The sequence below is a fragment of the Sminthopsis crassicaudata genome, chromosome 2, assembly GCF_048593235.1.
Source record: "Sminthopsis crassicaudata isolate SCR6 chromosome 2, ASM4859323v1, whole genome shotgun sequence".
NCBI lineage: Eukaryota > Metazoa > Chordata > Mammalia > Dasyuromorphia > Dasyuridae > Sminthopsis > Sminthopsis crassicaudata.
Genome location: NC_133618.1, coordinates 40,589,628 through 40,608,258, shown reverse-complemented (window position 1 = coordinate 40,608,258; position 18,631 = coordinate 40,589,628).

Here is an 18,631-nt window from a genome sequence, read left to right as displayed (position 1 = left end):
GAATAGTAGGGGTCTGTTGTGCTGGTATTTGCCTTCCTGCCTCCATTCCTTTTCCCCACTTCACCTACATGGTCTGCTGATAAGATTTCTTCTTCTTTTATGCCATAAAAGGGACATTGAAAATCATCTCCTTCAATCCTCTAACTGGACAGATGGAGAGCAGGAGGCACAGACCTCACAAGACTGGCTTTCATAGAACTGATATTTGACCCTGGTCATTGATAGTAAATGCTATTTTCCAGCAAGTACAAAGGAAAGGCATAAAGTGCTAAGAATTCACAAAGAAATGCCAATTGCAACGGGGAGAAAGAAGTCAAAAGGGTCACCTTTAACCTTTTTGTGATGCTATTCTCTCAGGTTGGAGTACCTCACCTCCTTCTCCCCAATGACTAATCAGCAGAGATGGGCTTTCTCTGATTCCCTTGAAATTTGGGGGCACTGAGGGAGCTGGGCGAGCATTCCTCATATAGTCCTTTAAACTGTCCAGATGCACTCTGGTGGATCTTGGAACCAAGCCCAGTCCCTAGTCTTAGCAGAGGAGTGAAGGGGCAGGACCCATAGAAATGGTCAAACATGGAGTCTGTTTATTTCAAATTCTCTCCACCTTAAATACCCTATTACAATGACATCACTGCAGGAGGCTATGAATGTGCTAACTATAAACACATTGCTATTATTATGTACATGCCTCCTTGCTTCAAGTATCTGTTTCAAGGAGCACCCAGGTTGTCAGGACCTTGACTTCTCAGGAAGGGTGAGAGGCTCCCAAGGGGAGTTGAGAGCTGAACAATCAGCAGGTTCCCTCTGGGCTGAAAGGTCTCAACTCAACCAGAGTTTCTGAGCCCTCCATAGTCCTTCCCCTCAGCTCTCTGGAAGAGCCGGACCCTCAGCAGCAGTTTCAGGGCTCCCAATTCCCTTTGATCCTCATACTTCCCACAATGACTAAGATCAATTCCTACATCTTTGAGGCCTCAGTTCATGGAATTTTGTTGAATGTGAATACCTCTCCCCGCTAGTAAAGGCTAAAGGTGAGGATGGAGGAAGGAACCAGGGAGCAAGAGATCAGAAAAATAGCACATCGTTTCATTAGAACTGGCTCATTGTGGTATGAGAAATGATGAGCAGGACGGTCTCAGGAAAGCAGGGAAAGTCTGACATGAGCTGACAGAAAGTGAACTGAGCAGAACCAGAACTTGGAGTAATCACAGCAAGAGACCACAGTGAACAACTGTGCAGAACGTAACTACTCTGGTCAAGGCATTGACACAAGACATAGGAAAGTGAACACAAAGAAAACTTCTCTCTCCCACAAAGGGAAATGAGGAACTCTGAATGCAGAATGCAAAGGTGAGCTCCATCCAAGCCTGGCCTATCACTAGGCTGGGGAAGGATTATGGGGTCATCCTTTGGAATGCAACCTCCAGCATCCAAGTGGAGAACAGAATCACCAAGATCATAACCCCAAGGAGATACCTGATAACCCAACATCCTGCACCCGGCTAGTAAGAGGTGCTGGGGATGGAGGGGAGATCTCAGCTGTCTCACTGGTAGTCCCTCCTCCTCCTGGAGGCTGCACCAGGATCTCAGACCAACGGATCTCATGAGAGAGAAACTACATCCTTGCACAAGCTGCATACGTGGGACACAGGCCAGGCCCACTTATGATTATGCACGTCCCCAGAGGTTAACTGCAGGGAACCCATTCCGGGATTATCCTGGCAAGCTCACCCCCAGGGCTTCCACAGAACCTTCTTTGAAACTTCTCCATAACCTCCTCAAAACTAACATTCCGAATGACAGGATGTGATGCCATCACAATCATCCTTGGGGACAAGCAGCCAGGACACTGCTACAAAATATAACTTCGGGGACCATCTGTGTGCCAAGGGGGTATGCTTTCCTTTGTAAAGTAAGTCCTCCATTCCACCTTAATGTTTCTAAGGGGCTTGTTAGGAGAAACCTGTGATTCTTTCTACTCACTACTTAACATCTTCTAAACACTATGGGTCCTGCACCCCAGGCTACTTAAGCACCCCTTTCACTGTATATAATGCCAGCACCTCTGATCCCACCCCTTCAAGGAGACCAAGGAGGGGGGTTGGGGAAAATGTTCTATGGTACTGACAGAAGGACACTTCAATGCTAGTGCCCTGGCGGGGGGGGGGGGGGGGAAGGGGGGTCTTAGAACAGGAAAATGTTCTCTCCCACCTAGCGGCCACTATTAACCAGCGGGCCAAGGAGACTGCAAGCATCTCTGTGAGACATACTGGGTCACATCCAAGCCTTTTCACTGGGAGGGTGGGAGAGATCCCAGGCACAGGATTGGGGAACTATGCCAGCTGTGCCCAAGCCAGGAGGCCACCCACAACAGGGTGACCCCATCCCTGCCCCATTTGAGACCCTGGAAAAAGTCGACTTTCACACACCACCCCAACATGGGGACCCTGCAAGAAGTCCCAGATGTGGGTCCTCAGGTAAGTAGAAGGAAAAAGGATGTAGCTGTAACATGGACCTCAAACCACTGAAACTTCCCAAACAGGATGGAGCCTAAGGCCCCTCAGCCTCCACTTCCATCCCTTCTGGCCTTGGCAGCCAGCACATTCCATAGCAAGAAGCACAGAGGAACAGCCCAAAAGGTCCGTGTCATGGAGCCCAAGGCCTCTGGCTCTCAGAGCACTGAACTCAGGAGAACCTTCCAACACAGTCCACATGTTGTCCCACGCCACACAAGCCACTCCCTAGTGCCAGCTTCTGAGTCGGATGAGAACAGTCCCCACTGTCAGCACCAGGGGGAACTTCTACTGTTCATTATCTTAAGTATTGGGGACTAAGGGAGGCAAGATCCACCTCCAAGATCATTTCCACTTAGTCTTTAACCAAGATGAACAGTGAGAACACCCCCAAATAAACAAGAGCACAAGTCCCCTGCTGACCCTTTTCCCGACGGGAATCATTAATGGACAGCTACAAACCCCCGCCCCCCCCTAGGTAACTGCCAGGGACATTCCAGGAGAGCAAAGCCTCGGAAAGCATGTGACCCAGGAAAGCAGCCCCAGGGTCCATCTCTGGGCTCTACTGCAGACCTCAACACCTGCCCCCAAGTAAATGCAAAAACAATTAAAGAGTCCCATGTGGGAATCGGGCTTAAGGGACACATCCCAATGCAAAGATGGGAGGTAGATTTCACTGAGATGAGCCACCAACAGCGGGGGACAAATGCCTGTTAGTTTTTGCAGACACCTTCTCAGGGGGGAGAGACCCTCCCCGCCCGAAATGGAATGGGTCTCACAGCAGTCAAAATGTACTAAAGGAATTAATTCCCTGATTCTTCTTCCAGTAGTCATGGGGTCTGATAAAGGGCCTGCCTTTGTGGCCAAAACATCACAAGGCATTAGCAAGTCACCAGGAACAGAGGGGAAACTTCACTGGGCATAGAGATCACTTGTAATGGACCTGGACCTGAGCCCCCTGTGAGGAAAGGAGCCGCCCTAATGTCAGTCATCTCCAGGATACAGTTCCGGGTTGACTAATAGAGCTACGTGTCAGTAGATGCGTAGAGCTATGAGTTGCCTGTCCATATAAGGAGAAAAAAGAGACTAGGCATTGCTAAAGGAGCTGGCACCGCCCACAAAGGGTGGATTCAGGGAGGGTCCGAGAAGAATCTGTATAAAAGTAATGAACAGCAACAGCTCGGGGGACATTTTGGCAGGCAGACAATAAAGAACAGCTCTGCTCATCTTTGGCTCTCTGCTTATTCTCCACTTCTGTCCTGAAGCGGAGCCGGAGACGTCCGAAGGCTGGAAGAAGCTAGCGGCGCACGGTACTTTCAGTTGCCAGTGAACCCACAACAAGTGGCGCCCGAACAGGGATCCGAGCAGTGTACTCGCGGGAACGAGGAAAGGTAAGTAGAAAGACGCGCTCCTTGATTTTTAATCAAGAAGAAGCAAACAGCCTAATTGCTTAGACACAGTTAGATGAGGTATGGGGCAGAAAGCAGTTAAAGCCCAAATAGAGCCAACAGATTCAGGAGTATATGCTTCACAGCTATATAAACTCTGTAAAAAGAATGGAGTGGAGCTTAACTTAAAAGCATGCAGAGCCTGGATAGAAAAAATAGAGACTGTAAGTCCATGGATAGTTCATTCAACAACAGAACCTGATAGCTGGAGTGTAGTGGGTAAACAGATGGCTTCTTATGTTAAAGAAGACCCCATGTATCTGACAAAGAGAGACTTTGCCATGTATCATATAGTTGGGGCTGCCTTGGAGCCCGAAATACCTAAATTAACTGACAATCAACACAAGTTGGAGAGTCTCTTTGTGATTCAAGTAGTTCAGAAGATGAATTAGTGGATTTTATAGACAGGGCTTTTCCCCCAGTGTATCCTTGGAATGATTTACAATTAGCAAGAAAAACAAAAACCCACAACAATCACTGAGCTCTGGGCAAGCTGAAAGAACAAATGGAACCCTTAAGGAGCTCCTTACAAAGCTTGTCCTAGAGACCCAGAGCTCCTGGGTCTCACTGCTCACATTAGCATCGTTTAGAAGTGGATGCACCCCCAACAGACTGGTTTAACTCCCTTTGAGATTCTGTTTGGGAGACCACCTATCCTGCCCTTGGTAAGGAAGACATACTTGCTGAAGTCTCTAACTCCTCCCTTGTCAAGCTCCCACAGGCCCTGCAGAAAATCCAGAAGGGCACCTCACGCCTGGTCTGAGAGACCCTCCCTGTCCCTGTGCCCGCCCCTCCATTCCAGCCTGGTGATGCTGTCCTCCCAAAGACATTTTCTATCTCCGGCCTGAGGCCCAAGTGCAAGGGACGCATACCGTGACCCTCAGCACGCCGACCACAGTGAAGGTGGAGTCCGTTCCAGCCTGGATCCACTGCAGCAGAGGAAAACCGGCCATCACCACTGAATGAATGGAAAGGAGAGATCCACGACGAACCTCTGAGACCGCGCTGATCAGTCCTGTAGTTCCTGATTTCCGCTAGAGACATTGGGTGGGAAATCCTGGGAAGGTTAACTCTTGTCATCTGTGCTCTGTCACTGCTGTTTGTGAATGCCCTATTTGTCTGTATAGCCTCCCCTAAGGGCCCCTCCCCCTTCACTGCTTTTCCAGAAGCATAATTCCACTGTCACTATGGGATTTGTTTTAGTCCTCCTCCTCCTCCCTGTTTTCCAAGCTCTAGAAAACCCCACATGCCCCAAGCCACATGGACAATGACCTTTAGAGACCTCGAGGGAGGTCCCTCCTTTTCAGCCCCCTACTACTCAGGTGTAGAACCTGCTATCACAGTATGTCCAACCCTAGCTCCCTGCTTCCACTTTAGGGCCCCAGTGGCCCCTCTGCTCCAACTGTGCCCCGATCCCAGGTGGTGCTCTCTCCCAGAGGATGACTCCTTGAAGCTGAACATCCAAGTCTTTGACCAGCAGACCCAGAACACCCTGCAGACCCCCCACATCATCCTAATGATCCAGCAAGTGTCCCACCAGAAGTGGGAGGACTCCTGAAGGTTCACCCTTTGTTTCTGGACAGGTAGCAGTTTTCAATTCAGCCACTACCTCCTAGTTCAGAGTGAAGATCCACCCCCATCCAAGACCCCGGGGGGGATGTCCGACCCCCAGCTAGTCCCTCCTCGAGCTTCAGCCCTGGCTGGTTCTGTTGGGCCAGTTCTAGCACTGGCATGACCGGACTTTCCTGACCCATCAGTTCCAGTTGACAGCCCTACCGAATCCTTTGCTCTCCACTCAGTGCTCTATTTGCTGCCAATAGTGCTCTCCTATCTGAACTCCACAAATCCCCAGCTGGGCTGTGGTTATTGGCTCTACTTTAAAACTGAGCCCCCTTATTTTGTTGGGGTTGCCCTGGTAGACTCAGTTCCTGGGACCACTTCTCAGTCTGCCTGGTCCTGGGAACAGCCTAAGAGCACCCTTTGGAATCTCCAAGGCCCAGAGACCTGTCGGACTGCTTCCACGGGGCTTTCTGACCCTCTCCTCTAGGCCTGTAACCCCAGTTCCTCAATTAATGCTTCAGCATCCTCCACGGATGACGCAGTTGGGACCAGGCCCCCAAAGGTTCAGGGTTCCCCTGTAGGGATGGACTGACCAGGTTTGCCTGTTCCAGCACCCCCTCAGAAACCCGGATCTTTTCTATGGTCTGGTAGCTATGTCCCCCAGCCTGTCTGTTCTCCCTGGAGGGGATGGACAGAGCCACTTCTGGTCCCATTTCCCCCCTTGGAGATTACCAGGCAGAACCATACTCTGCTGTTCCTTCCCCCTGCAGTGGGGCTTGGGCTGGCCAGCAACTCCCGCCCTCAGCCCCACAGCCCTCCTGAGGGGCAGTTCTGTGATGCTGAGTGAAGTACACAAATGACCACAGGCCTGGCTCAGACCAAGTCGTCCGTCTCGAACCTGGAAGGCCAGGCTGACTCCCTGGCTGAGATGGTGCTCCAGAACCGAAGGGGGCCTGACCCGCCATTTCTGCAGAGGGGAAACCTGTGAGCCCCTAAAGAGGAACGTTGTTTCTATGCTAATAACTCTGGGCTAATCCAGGAAAGTCTGGCCCTGGTTCGTAAGAATCTTGAGTCTAGACAACAGGAGCAGAGACAAGGAAAGAACTTCCTCCCCGTGGCTAACAACACTTAGTACATCCCTCATGGGACACTTGCTTCTCCTTCTCCTCACCCTTGCCCTGGGACCTCATATCTTCCCTAATCTTGTTCCCCTTATCCGCTCCCAGATGGAGATGGTCAGAATTATGGCGCCGAGACCTCCTGGGCACCAAGAGGAATGAAGTTCAATGGTTTCAATATTCAGGAGAGAGAGTGTGGAATATTATGCCACACCAGAAACTGGAAACTGAGTGGATGCCCATCAATTGGAGATTGGCTGAAATTGTGGTATATGAATGTTATGGAATATTATTGTTCTGTAAGAAATGGCCAGCAGGATGATCTCAGAGAGGCTTGGAGAGATTTAAATCAACTGATGCTGAGGGAAATGAGCAGAACCAGGAGATCATTGTAACTTCAACAACAATACTGTATGATGATCAGTTCTGATGGACGTGTCCCTCTTCAACAATTCCATGAACCAAATCAGTTCCAATAGATCAGTAATGAATTTGAACCAGCTACACCCAGCGAAAGAACTCTGGGAGATGACTATGAACCTCTACATAGAATTCCCAATCCCTCTATTTTTGTCTGCCTGAATTTTGGATTTCCTTACAGGCTTATTGTACACTGTTTCAAAGTCAGATTCTTTTTCTACAGCAAAAGAACTGTTTGAACATGTACACATATATTGTATTTAATTTATACTCTAACATATCTAACATGTATTGGTCAACCTGACATATGAGGGGTGAGGGGGAAATGAGGGAAAAAATTAGAACAAAAGGTATGGCAATTGTAAATGTTGTAAAATTACCCATACAAATATCTGGTAAATAAAAACTATTAAAAAAAAGGCCCAAATTGGAACCTTTCTATCCCTTTATTCTACACAAATACATATGGGAAGAATTAGAATCAAACAAAACAAAAAGCACAGAAAAAGAAAAAAGAAATTACCTCCTTAAATAAACAACTGACCTGAAAATTTAGATCCAGGAGACAAAATATAAGAAGGATTTGAGTATCAGAAAAATCACACTGGAAAAAAAGAGCCTGGGCAACATCTTTCAAGAAATTATCAAGGAAAACTGCCCGGATATCCTAGAACCAGGGGGTAAGAGAGCCATGGACAGAATCCACTGATCACACTTGAAAGACCAGAAAAGAAAGAATGAAAGACCCCAAAATTAAAACTCCAAGCAATGTCTTAGCTAAATTCCAGAAGTAACAGATCAAGAAGAAAATGCTACAAGGTTGGGAGGGAGCCAAGATGGTGGAGAAGGCACACATGACTTTCTAAGCTCCTCTCATACTCTCAAGACAAATTATTAAATTCAGGCTCAAAAATAACGCTTGACTGATAAAATGCACCAAGATTAGAAGTACAACCACTCACCAGCTGAAGATAATCTGGAACACCAGCAGAACAGATGTCCCGAGTGGCTGCAGCAGATCAGAGCTAGCAGAGACTAGTGTCTGGAGCCAAGTCTGGTGCCCTGGGGGAATTCACTGGGCAAGTGCTAATACCCACAGGGAAGAACAAGAGAAAATTAGTTGCATACTCTTGTTAAACAATGTGCCCTACATGGGGGAAAAAGATCATCTGACCCAGTAAAGATTCCCCCAAGGACTGAAGGTACCAAAAATTGGATCTATATGTAAATTCAAAGGAGATATTTAATATGGAATAGTGAGTAAGCAGCCTTGTTGTTGCTGACATAGGATGATTATTCCTAAAGAAGGAAAAGAACCCAAGAAGGGACTCAATCATATGTAAGACAATACCCAGGCTTTCCCACTAGGGGGATGTGCAAAGGATCTAGATGCAGTGCTGAGAAGTGATGCTGACTCTGCAAGATTTATAATAGGCTATCCCTGGGGTCAACCACTAAAGGCAGGAGGCATCTACCCCTGACCATCCTATGAGGTCTGGGAAAAATTCCTACTCTTCCCACAAGGCTGGGAGGGAGACCTGAAGGCCCTGATGCTGAGCCCACAGCCTAGGATCCCCCAGATAAGAATTGAGGAAAGGGATTTATATCAGGCAGGGAACCTCCAGGTAACCAACACTCTCAGTCCCTGCTCTCAAAGGAGGTACCAGAAGGGACAGTAAGGAAGAAGCCCTTTACACGACTCTCCCATTGTCTAATCAAAAACTGGCCCCAGGCTCCACCAGGAAACTATCTTTACATGTATTTGGAAAAATAAAATACTATTAAAGAAAAAAACCCATTAATGGTGTTCAAGGAGGGAGCAAGACAATTCAAATTCAAACTCAGGGATCATAGTCACTCCAAGGCTTTTACCCATATCAAAAATGAAGAGAAATTCTGGAGGAACAAGTCCTCTCATGCTGCTTCTACCAAGAGGAATAATTCAGAGGAAGCTAAAGAAGCTTCAAGAAAAACACCAAGAGCATCCCATGGACCCCAAGGCTCACTCTCACTAAATATGTAACACAGGACAAGATCCCTTTGGGTCCTCCTTTAGGCTACCTTTATGTGTATTGGGAAAAATAGACTACGGGTAAGGAAAAAGGATCCATAAATGATCATGAAGGAAGTAATATGACATCCTAAATTCCAAGTCATGAATCACTTGGACTCAGGCTTTAAATACATGAACAATGAGGACAACAACACCTCCAAGATAAACTCAAAAGCACCAACTCCATTGATGCGCTTTTTAATGTCATCAAGAGGTAGCTAATAACAGCCTCTAACATAATTCTCAAGAGCATTCCATGAAACCCAAGCCTCAGTACTACCCACACAAAACATGGAACATGGGAGAAAAGACCCCAGGGCCTTCTTTAAGCTATCTTGTGGGCCTGAAGTGGGCACCCAAATTATTCACTGGCAGGTAAGACGCCTTCCTGATATTCAGCAAGAGACAGAGGAGCAGACCTCCAGTGTCCATAGGAAGAGGAACAGGAGAGAATAGAGGAAAGGAGAAAAATCCTGAACATGAAATCTCCCAACAGCAAACGATGAAAATTATTTTTATGTGTATTTGGAACAATGAAACACTAGTGAGGAAAAGAACCAGCAATGCTGTAAGGACCCAGATAAGACAGCAACTACACAGTATGTGTTGTGAAGGACGATGTCTAGGGATGAGTCAGCAAGTCCGATTCCTGTGAGTCCTCTGAGCATAAAAAGGAAAACGAAGCAAGGGCTCCTAGCATTGCTGATGATCATTTAATAGTTCCTGCATGTAGCAGAGCTAGTCTGCTCAATACGTTAACACTACTCCATGGTCAATCCCAATGATCACTTGAATTCATCTTCTGCCAAAATGAACAAAATGCCTAATGGGGAAAACAATCAACCTGAAGACAAAGAATCTAAGGATTATTGGACTCCCTGAAATACATGATGAAAAAAGAGCCTAGAAACTATCTTTCCAGAAATCATCAAAGAGAACTACCCTGATGCCATAGAATCAGAAGGTAAAATAGCCCTTGAAAGAATTTACTCTCCCCAAGGCCCACAGGGAGATTCTCATCTTTCTCCACTCACTTCAATCAGGAGAACACGTTCTGACATTCACCAGAGACCATCCCTTTACCAACCCTATATCCATCATCCATGGACAAATGAGAGCAACCCTGATTTCCAGCCCTGGGACAGCCCTTCAGTGGTTGAAGGTTGGGAAGCCATGAGAAATGAAAAGGAAAATCTGGCTCTCACTCAGGATTGACCTCAGGGCATCTCTGCTACTGATGGGCCTGGGATCCCCAGTGATCAAGAAGAGCCATAGGGAAAGAATCCCTGAAGCTCCACATCATGGATGACTGTCAACTCATAATTTAATCCAGAATGGGGATGGGGAGACAGCCAGCATCACACAAGATCATACTCCACAGGAGAGCCAGCACCCCAAAACCTTGCACCCAGAATCCCTCCCCCAAATCCAGTGTGTCCATCCTCACTTCCCAATTTACATGGATTCCCACCTATATTGCCCCCCACCTCTAAATTTCTATCCCAACATCTGTATCTAAATGTGATGGAAACTAAAGATCGATTTTCTCAAACACAGTACCGACTGATCTCATACCTACTTCAAACAGACCTGATGGAGGTTTTCACTGGGTCCCCAGAGTCCTGCTTTCTGGAAGTGGACACTCCTCATTCCTCTTTTCTCACTCCTTGGACATGTCCAAATGAACCAAGATATCCTACACAATTTGAGATGTCATCTGGGGAGCAGAGATGATGGAGCTTCACCCGGGGAAGAGGGTGGAACAAGACTGAGCAGGAGTCCTATCAGATGGGAATAGAGGGGGATCTCAGCTGGATCACTAGTCGTCCCTCCCCCTCCTGGAGGCTGAACTAGGATCTCTGGCCAATGAAGCACATAAAGGTCTTCTTCCAATTCAAAGTACTTTTTGCTAAGTTTGCTCTCCTTAGCATTTATGAGCACTTAGGAAACCATGTCTCTTCTCCCCCCATAGAAATCACCACCAAGATAAGAAATTAAATGGCCGGGTCCTGTCTGACTTTCATTAGAAATTGAATCACCTTAGATGGACAAATAACTCTCCACTTTCAAAATTAAAACCCTACCATGGAGCCCCAGGACATTGGAACTGAAGAGGAGAGGGCTGTTGTGCTGGTATTTGCCTTCCTGCCTCCATTCTTTTTCCCCACTTCACCTACAGGATCTGCTGAGATTTCTTCTTTTTATGCTATAAAAGGGACGTTAAAAATTGTCTCCTGCAATCCTCTAACTGGACAGATGGAGAGCAGGAGGCACAGACCTCACAAGACTGGCTTTTGTAGAGGTGAGATTTGACTCCGATCTTTGAAAGTAAATGCTATTTTCCAGCAAGTACAGAGGAAAAGCATAAAGTACTAAGAATTTAGAAAGAAATGCTAACTGCAACTGGGAGAAGGAAGTTGAAAGGCTCACCTTTACACCTTTTTCTGATGCTATTCTGTCAGGTTGGAGCACCTCACCTCCTTCTCCCCAATGACTGATCTGCAGAGATCACCTTTTTCTGATTCCCTTAAGATTTGGGAGCACGGAGAGAGCTGGGTGAGCATTCCTTATATAGTGCTTTGAAGTGTCCAGATTAGCTCTGGAGGATCTCAGAACCAACCTGAGCCCTTGGTCTTAGGAGAGGAGTGAAGGGGCAGGACCCACATGAATGGTCAAACATGGAGTCTGTGTATTTCAAATTCTCTCCACCTTAAATGCCCTATTACAATGACATCACTGCAGCAGGTTAAGCCTGCGTTGACTATAAACACCTTGCTATTAAGTAGATGCCTCTTTGCTGTGAGTATCTCTGCTTCAAGGAGAACCCAGGCTGTCGGGACTTCTCAGGAAGGGCGAGACACTTCCAAGGGGAGATGAGAGCTGAACCAGACGCTGTCAGCAGGTTCCCTCTGGGCTGAAGGGTCTCATATCTCACCCAGAGTTTCCCATTATCTGAGCGCTCCACAGTCCTTCCCCTCAGCTCTCTGGAAGAGCCGGCCCCTCAGCAGCAGTTTCAGGCCTCCCAATTCCCTTTGATCCTCGTACTTCCCACAGCGACTAAGGTCAATTCCTACATGTTTGAAGAGTCAGTTTGTGGAATTTGGTTAAATGTGAATACCTCTCCCCGCCAGTAAAGGACGGAGGTGAGGAGGGTGGAAGAAACCAAAGGGAGCAAGAGATGAGAAAAAGAGCACATAGTTTCATTAGGACTGACTCTGTGTTATTAGAAATGACGAGCAGGATGGTCTCAGGAAAGCACAGAAAGTCTGACATGAGCTGATGGAAAGTGAACTGAGCAGAACCAGAACTTGGAGTAATCACAGCAAGAGACCACAGTGACCAACTGTGCAAAACGTAACTACTCTGGCCAAGGCACAGACAAAAGACATAGGAAAGTAAACACAAAGAAAACTAAATACTTGGGGATCCCATGCCGGCTGGGACTATGTCTAGACTAGGGGAAGGATCACAGGGTCATCCTTTGGATTGGAACCTCCAGGGCACAAGTGGAGAACAGAGCGACCAAGATCACACCCCCAGGAGACACCCGAACCCTGACATCCTGCACCGGGCTAGTAGGAAGTGCTAGGAATGGAGGGGAGATTTCAGCTGTCACTGGTAGTCCCTCCTCCTCCTGGAGTCTGCACCAGGATCTCAGACCAATGGAGCTCATGGGAAACTACGTCCTCTCCTCTTTCAATCAAAAGTCCTGCTTAGTGTTGAGGAAACATCTGTCCTCGTCCCCATAGAAAGCACCACTGAATCAAGAAATGATATTGTCTGGCTCCGTCTGCCTTTCCTCAGCAATTCTCTACCCTGAGATGGGCACTTAGCCCCTTTCTCAAAATCAAAACTCTTCCCCGGAGCCCCTTCACATCAGGGACCAGACAGGGGCCATTGCACTCTCATCTGTCCCCCGCCTCCATCCTTTGTCCTGCTCCACCTCTCCTGAGAACTGAGACCCGAAGGGAGCAGGAGCTAACTTCTTCCCGTAGGATTACTTCAAATAAACCAACTCGTTACTGAAGTTGGATTCTCTCCATCTAAGGGAAGCTGGGTTTGGAGGTGGAATTTTTCTCCAAGTACAGACTTTTTCTAGAATGAAACATGTGAAATCTCCAACCAGATCAAGACTAACGGATGCACACTTTCATCACTTGTTATGACTAGCAGTGACAGATATGGAACCAGATATTGACCATCTCATTAGATCAAAAGCAGGCCCAGAGTTCCCATTGAAATACTGGTAAGTTTGTGGATTTAACTTTACTTCATTTTAAATATTTTATTTGTTCCCGTTTTGTTTCTTCACTTCAACAAGAGATATGCAGCGTACATAGGAATTTGTTCCTAGTTTTTGTTTGTACTATAGTCCGGCCCTCCCACAGTCTGAGGGACAGTGAACTGGCCCCCTATTTAAAGGGCCACTGAACTGGACAGGCTCACGGGAACTGACCCTAAGAGAAGAGACTTTTCTTCCTGCTTCTCCTCTGCTGAAGAGATTTCTCCCAGACTCCTCCCTGTGGGGAAAGTAGCCTTAGAGACTGTCTCCTGCTGCCCTCTCGGACAGAGAGCGGGGGCACAGACCGCACGAGACCGGCGGGAGCAGAGCTGGGATTCCAGCCCAGGATCTTTGAGAAACAACTGCAGGGAAAGAGCAGAGCGAGGGAGGGGACCTACAGCAAAGGAGGGTAAGGATGTCCCTGATGCTGAGCCCACAGCCGGGAGCCCCCGGGTAACTACTGGGAAAGGGACTGAGCAGCCTCCCTGTGCTTGGGGAGGGCACTCCCACTGCCGGGCACCATGAGGGACCCCCAGAGCCGAGTCCTTTCCCCGGATGCCCCCTTGGCCGAACATCGGGGACCCCTCATCTGGAGCCCAACGTGGCAAAGGGACCCGAGAGGAGGCTGGGGAGAGAGCTCCTTCCTAGAACCTTGTTCCTAACATCCTACTGAGGAGCCCCACAGTCAGAAGCCCATGGGGCCGGGCCGCTGCCCTGCCTGAGCACTTGTCCCCACCACTGAGCACAGGGAAATGCTCCAGAATATTCTCCAGGAACCCCACAGGCTCCAGGGGAGCCCCGGGCTGTTCCCCCAGGGCCCAACCAGACCCTGCTGGAGAGCAGCCACACAGTTCTAGCAGTGGTCCCACCAGAGGAACCCGGGTCCCTACCAAAGACCCTGGATGAAGACACCCAGGCGGACGCCCTGCAGGGCTCAGACCCAAGAGATTCCAAGGATTCCGAGCCCAGCAGCCAGCAGCCCAAACCCTGGAACGAGGAGATCCCCCCATGTCCCCCCCGATGGCCAGGACGTCCCAGAGCCAGAAGCAGAACATCCCAAAGGGCCGAAGCCGGGGGACCCCACGACCCCGAGGCTTCTCCCCCTCCTCTCACTTGTCCCAGGAGAACGTCTCCCACCGTGCACCACACATGGTCCCACAGCAGCAGAGGCAGGTTCCTGAGAGGCGTCAGCCGGGGACAGAACTAACCAGGCCCCTCTCTCTGCCCCAGGAGCTCTCCACTGTTAATCCTCCCATCAGAGCAGTGATGGATTCTCCTGGGCTCTTCCCTCGAGCCCCATTTCTCTGGTATCATGTGCCACAGGTGGGAATGTGTTAAAAGCACTGACGACCTGAGCTCCAAGTCCACTCCCTTTACACCGTGAGGAATTCCCAAGAAATCACAACAGCCCAGAAGGCCCCAAGGACATCCCATGAACCCAAAGCCCATTACCAACCTCACAAAAGACAGGAGGTAAAAGAACATCCCCAAAGTCCACACTGAGGCGCTCCCGGGGAATACAAGCCCTTTTATTTATAGGTCAAACCACATGGTTCAGGAACATACCAGGGTACATCCATCATGGACCCCTGACCATCCCTCTCCAGACAAGGCCCCTTCCTGACGTCCAGGAGACAGAACAGGATTCCTCCATCCCCATCGCCAGGAGACCCCAAAGGAGACCTCAAGAACCTTAAACCGTTTAAATGTCCCAAACTACAGGACCAAGAATAGCCCACCTCACCCTCAGGCTCAAGGTTCTCCTCACATCCCAAATCAAGAAACACGGAACATTCCCAAAAGCCAATAATGAAGGGTCCCATAGACCAAGTCTTCTCTTCTCTCAAATCACTTGACCCAGAAGGACACGTCCCAATGCCCATCTCAGAGCAGCTCATGAGAACAGGCCCCATTATCCGCCCAAAAATGTCTTTTCTACTATTAATGCTCTTAATGAGGAATTCTCATGTTTTTGCTTCTTAGCCCAATTTTTCCTGTATAGCACAAGGGGGAAAAACAGGTTTAAAATATCGTATGTGTTTAAGCCACAGAATCCTGCTCATTGTCCAGAGAAGAAAAAGACAAAAACTCAAAACTCAGAGTTTTACAAAAATGAACGTTGGACACGATTCTCCTGTGTTACAACAATGAAACCCTAGTGAGGGAAAAACTGAAACGGTGACAAGGGGGAGGTCCGACTGCTCCCCAAGGTCAATGCCAGGGACCACTTCCACCCATCTTTTACCGAGATGAGCAGTGAGAACATTGAGAATATCTCCAGGCTAAGCTCCAAAGCACCAAGTTTCCTCGTCTTCCTTAAAGAGTAATTATTGAGAGGCAGCTCCAGGGGCCTTCAAGTCCTTTTACACAGAGGTCAAACGACATTACACGGGAGCAAAGCAGCTTGCCTCAATCAAAAAGCCCAAATCACCCCTTCTCCTTTGGTGAGAGCCACAGACAGTGGGGAGACCCGGGAGGGGTTTAAACCCTTAACTCCAGTAAGGATCCCGATGACGCGTCAGGTTTGGTTCCTCAATACCAACATGACGGGACAACGTTGGCCAAAAGTCCCCTCCTGGCCACACCAGGCCCCCAGTGCCCCCTTCCTACATGCTGAATCAAGAGACACAAGAGAACATCTCACAAGTTTCATCCACAAGAAAGCACCACTGAAACAAGAAGTGACATTGTCCGGCTCTGTCTGCCTTTCCTCAGCAGTTCTCTCTCCCGAGACGGGCACTTAGCCCCACTCTCTGTGCTGGAGCCCCTTCACCTCGGGGACTAGACAGGGGCCATTGCACTCTCATTTGTCTCCCCGCCTTCATCCTTGGTCCTGCTTCATCTCTGCTGTCTCCTTAAAGTTCATCTCCTACAACCTTGTAAAAAGACAGAAGGAGAGCAGGGGACACAAGCCCTGAATGAGGGGCTTAAGCAGAGCCAGTTACTGACCCCAGGGTCTGCCTAAACATACAGTGCTGCAGTAACTGCAAAGTTAAAGAACAGAAAAAGGTTAGGACTATATGGAGGAAAAGGGGATTCCCACTGGGAACAGGAGCTGGGAAGCCCCCCTCTCACTTTTCACGTGGTGCTGTCAGGTAGGAGCCTCTCACCTGCAGAGACCCCCTTTCCCGTGTTCCCCCAAGGACTCGGGAGCACTCAGGGAGCCGGGGATTCCTCCTTTCAGGAGCTCTGGGCCTTCCCTTCAGCTCCCGGGAAGAGCCGGCCCCTCAGCAGCAGTTTCAGGGCTCACAGCTCCCTCTGACCCCCGGTCCTCCCACAATGACCAAGGTCAGTTCCTGTGTCCCTGAAGACTTGGGTCGTGGAGTTCTGTCTCATGGGAAAACTTCTCCCAGTTGAACTCAACCCTTGAGGCCCTGAGACATTGACTTGCCCTGAGACATTGACTTGCCCCAATGGGGCCCAGCTGAACAGCAAGGGCAGGGGGAGATGCCAGCATCAGGGAGATTGCAGCTTCGTCCTCTGCACAATGCTGGCAGGGGTGCCCTCCAAGGGCTGTCTGTGGGGAGCAGGAGTGTGCCATAGACTCAAGAGCCCAGCCTCCTTGCTTTTGCATGTCACCCTGGAGCAGGAAGGCACTCTGTCAGTAAGACACAGAGCAGGGCTCAAGAAACCCCCCCATGTCTGCCCTGCTTCCCTGAGCCCATCCTTCCTCAGGCCAGATTGGCACCCAGGCCCAGGGAGAGCCCCCTTCACTATCAGCTCGGATGGGCAGAGCCCTCCCCATTCCTTCAGGTCTCCTATGCCCACTGAAGGATGGCAGAGGCCTCTGCCTTCTGTCCCCAAGGGGAGGGGGCGGACCCAGGGTCCATTCAGGTCCTGCTGGATGTAAAGGCAGGCCCAGATGTCCCGGCTATGAGGGCAGGGCTCAGTCCCCTGGAAGGCTCTAACAGAGAAGAACGTACAGGAAGCTAGGTGCAGAGCCAGTGAGAGATACCCACTTGGGAAGGCTTGTGCTGATCTATGCAGGAGGATGACCAGACCCTGGGGGCCCATCCCTTGCCCACTTCATTAGGGTTGGGAAAAGGTGCTTCCTTTTCACGTGCCACCCATGGCACCCAAGCTCGGAGGCCCTGATACTGAGCCCACAGCCTTAAGACCCTCAGGTAAGCACTAGGCCAGGGGATGCAGTAGTCACACTGACTGAGCAGGGCACGTCATGGCACCCAGCACTCAAAGCCTCTCCCATCTCTGCAGGCCACAAGGGAACACCAGGTTGAAGTCCTTCCCATGGCTCTCTCCTTGGCTAGTAACACAAGGGACCTCATCTGGAGCCTTAAGTGGGGATGGCATTAGGAGAGGGGGACAAGGGGAGAACTTCCGGGCCTTCTGTTTCACTTGCTAAGTTCAAAGGGACAAACAATGGGAACCCCTTGTCTAGGTGGGAGGCTCCCTGGCTTAGTCAGGTGCGACCCTATCTGATCACCAAGACTGGACCCAACACTGGTCACCTGGAGAATAGAGAAACAGGCCAGAATAGCCCATAGAGAATCCCAAGGCAACCCTAAGAACTCAAGAATTTCTAAGGATGAATCCATACTCCATTAGAAAACATCCCCTAAAAAAGCATGAACCTTTAGGCTCTCTTGGGGATCTCAAGCCCTTTGATTCATACATCCAACCACATTACACAGGCATTTAGCACCCCAAACCATTCCATTAAGGGCAATGCTTGTAGATACTCAGAGTCAGTGGAACATATCCTCGAGTATCCCTTGGGAAAAAAAAAAATAAAAAGGCTGGAACCTGACTGGATGCTGCTAATGAATAGTTGAAAAAATCATGGCATTTGAATAAGAAATTATTTTTCCATAAGAAATAATCAATAGGCTAATTTCAGATCAGAAAAGCCCGCAGAGCCTTAATGAGATAAAGAGATGAGCAAAGTGAACATTGTACATCATATTAAGTTTACATGATCAACGATGTGGTCTACAATTCCAATAAACTTGTGGCGGGAAATGCTGTGCATCCACTGAGAACAATGGAGACTGAATTTGGATTAAGAGTATTTTTACCTTTCTTTGCTATTTCTTGTGGTTTCTTCCCCTTTAGTCTCATTTTTCTTGTACGTGACATAATGGAAATGTTTTAAGGATTTTTAACAAGTTTAAACTTTAACTCTTCCTCCCTTTCTTAGGAAGGGAAAACTCAAGTGGCCAATCTCCCAGGCTGGAGTGTGACACCCTTAGTCAGAGCCCATAAGCATCAAGACGTGCAGG